Genomic DNA, 2,564 nt, shown 5'->3' on the forward strand with positions numbered 1-2,564 from the left:
CTCTCTCTTTCTCTCTCTCTCTACCTGTCTCTCTCTTGACCTCTCTTTCCCACTCCCTCTCTCTTTCCTTCTCCCTCTCTCTCTTTTTCTCTCTGTCTCCCTCTGTCTCTCAACCTGCCTCTCTCCTTTCCTTCCTCTCTCTCCTTCTCTTGCTCTAAAAACCCAGATGTCTTCTCCCCAAACATGTTTTTTTGTTTGTTTTTGTTTTTGTTTTAATTTTAGCCAAGTTAACTCCAGAGGCAGCAAATCCAAATCGTGAGGCCACCTCAGGGGGTGCATTATTCCAGGGAGGGCCTCTCTGAGGTGTCCGTGGGAGACACTCTCAGAGCCAGGAGCAGATGGGAAATCTCACGGACACAGCCTGCATGTAAGTGGCCTGGGTCCAAAGCCAGGTCTTTCTAAGAGCCGTTGCCTGGGCAATGAAATGGAGAGATTTTAAAAAGCCCCTCTCAGCGTGTCCACACCTGTCCTGCTGGCACGACACCTGTGATGTTATTAAAATCGCTTGTCCTGTGGTGGCTCCTGCTAAAATGTGTCTCCCAGAGGGGAGAGCCACAGTTCATTAACCTGATTATTAAGCTTCATTAGCTTGACTCATCCGCTACTAACTAACCCTGCACTGCCCTGAGAATCAGAAGATGGCCTCACAGGCAGCAAGAGAAGGCAGAGACCCAGAGAGCCAGATGCACCCGTGTCCATGTGTGGACCAGGCAGCATGCTCTAGTGGAAGGCACCTGTGCTCCCGATGCCTGGCCGGACTTTTCAGGCGGGTGGTGCTGCCATCCTGGAGATGAAGAGCCCCCTCCAATAAGCTTGTCAATGCTTTTCCCTGAGAACCTTGTGTGAAGGCATCTTTCTGTTAGGAAAACACACAGATATTCACTGCCTTCAGGACTAAACCACGTGCATGCTGGCATCCAGGCTGGGACACGCTGGCATCCAGGCTGGGAGGCTCTGAGGACCCAGGACAGGTGGGATTTGAGGCAGAGAAGTCAGTGAACAGGGGGAATGAGCAGGCGGGCGTCAGTGAGCAGCTGAACGCAGTTGGAGAGAAACGAGAAGCTAAGCCTGAGAATGGACGCCAGCCCCATCACCCTCTCGGCCTGAGGATGCTGGGTTTGCTGTGGTGCTGTCATTGTGGAAGGACACAGATCCCAGGAACTGTCACACCAGGAGGCCCGTGTCAACCTGCCTCTGTCCTCCTTCTGCAGGGACTATGCTGGCCTCTTCAAAGTCTGGGTCTTTCCAACCATCGTTTGTGGAAAGACTTTCTGGCAAGGACCTTGCAAGAGGCAGCAGACTGGGACGTCATTCATGAGAGAATCTGTAGTGTCTCCCCATGGGAAAGCCTGCTCTTTGGAGAGGGCAGAATGACCATAGAATTGCTTAGACTCGGTGACCTGGCAGGTGCTGTGAGCAAATAGGTAAACAGCTTCAGGACAGGAGCCTTCAATCCCTTATCCTGCTCCCAAGCATTCGGGGAGAGGGGCCTGGAGAGAGACTGGAATGGTACAACGTGCTCAAGGAATGAAACGGCTTGTGGAGGGCTGTGCAGAGATGGTGCGTCCAGTTCAAGTCAGCTTTGCCTCTGTTCGTAATCCCACCCACACCAGGCATCAGCCAGAGCTGACCTGCAGGCCAGAAAGAAAGAAGGGGCCAGAAAGTTTAGTTCCATGAAGGCCAGATGACCTGAGCAATGCCCTTCAGTCAGACTTGTCTTGGTAATCACTAAGATACAACTGTGCTGAAAGTGTTTTACTGTTAGTAAAAAAAATACTCTGAGGCTGGGCAGGGTGGCTCATGCCTGTCGTCCCAGAGACTTGGGAGGCTGAGGCAAGAGGATCCCTTGAGGCCAGGAGTTCAAGACCAGCTTGGGCAACACAGCAAGACCTCGTCTCTACAAGAATAAACAAATAAATAGATACACTTTGATACAGTTGATGCAATCATATCAGCTAACACTTGAATAGTATTAGGTTGGTGCAAAAGTTATTGGGGTTTTTGCCATTACGTTTAGTAACTTTTGCACCAACCTATATTTATAGTAGACTGAATAATTGCCACACAAAGATATTAGATCTCATATAGGAGCCATGAGCCCATAGGGTGGAGGCCCAAGCCACAGAGGGTTACGCCAGCCCGGAGCCCTAATGGAACCTGCTGGAACGCCTGCTGGAGTCCCTCATTGCGTGAAACTCGTGACTCCTTTCTTCCTTTCACTCTTTCCTTTTGGAATGGGAATGTCTATCATTGTTTTACTGTTATACCACACCTGTCCCAACATTGCTTTTGGAATAAATAAGTAATTTTCTAGTTTCACAGGTCCAGAGATAGAAAGGAATTTTTTTCCAGGATGAATCAGATCTAGAGTCTAACCCATATCTTAATTAGATGCTGTGATTTGGAATTTCTGAGTTAATGAGATTTAGATGAGATTTTGGACGTGAGTGGATTGTAGTGGATTGAGACTTTTGGGAACGTTGAAATGGGGTAAATATATTTTGCATGTGGAACAGACATAAATCTTTGGAGACCCAAGGGAGGACTCTGGTAGGCTGAATAAT

The sequence above is a fragment of the Mandrillus leucophaeus genome, unplaced genomic scaffold (assembly GCF_000951045.1).
Source record: "Mandrillus leucophaeus isolate KB7577 unplaced genomic scaffold, Mleu.le_1.0 Scaffold728, whole genome shotgun sequence".
Taxonomy (NCBI): domain Eukaryota; kingdom Metazoa; phylum Chordata; class Mammalia; order Primates; family Cercopithecidae; genus Mandrillus; species Mandrillus leucophaeus.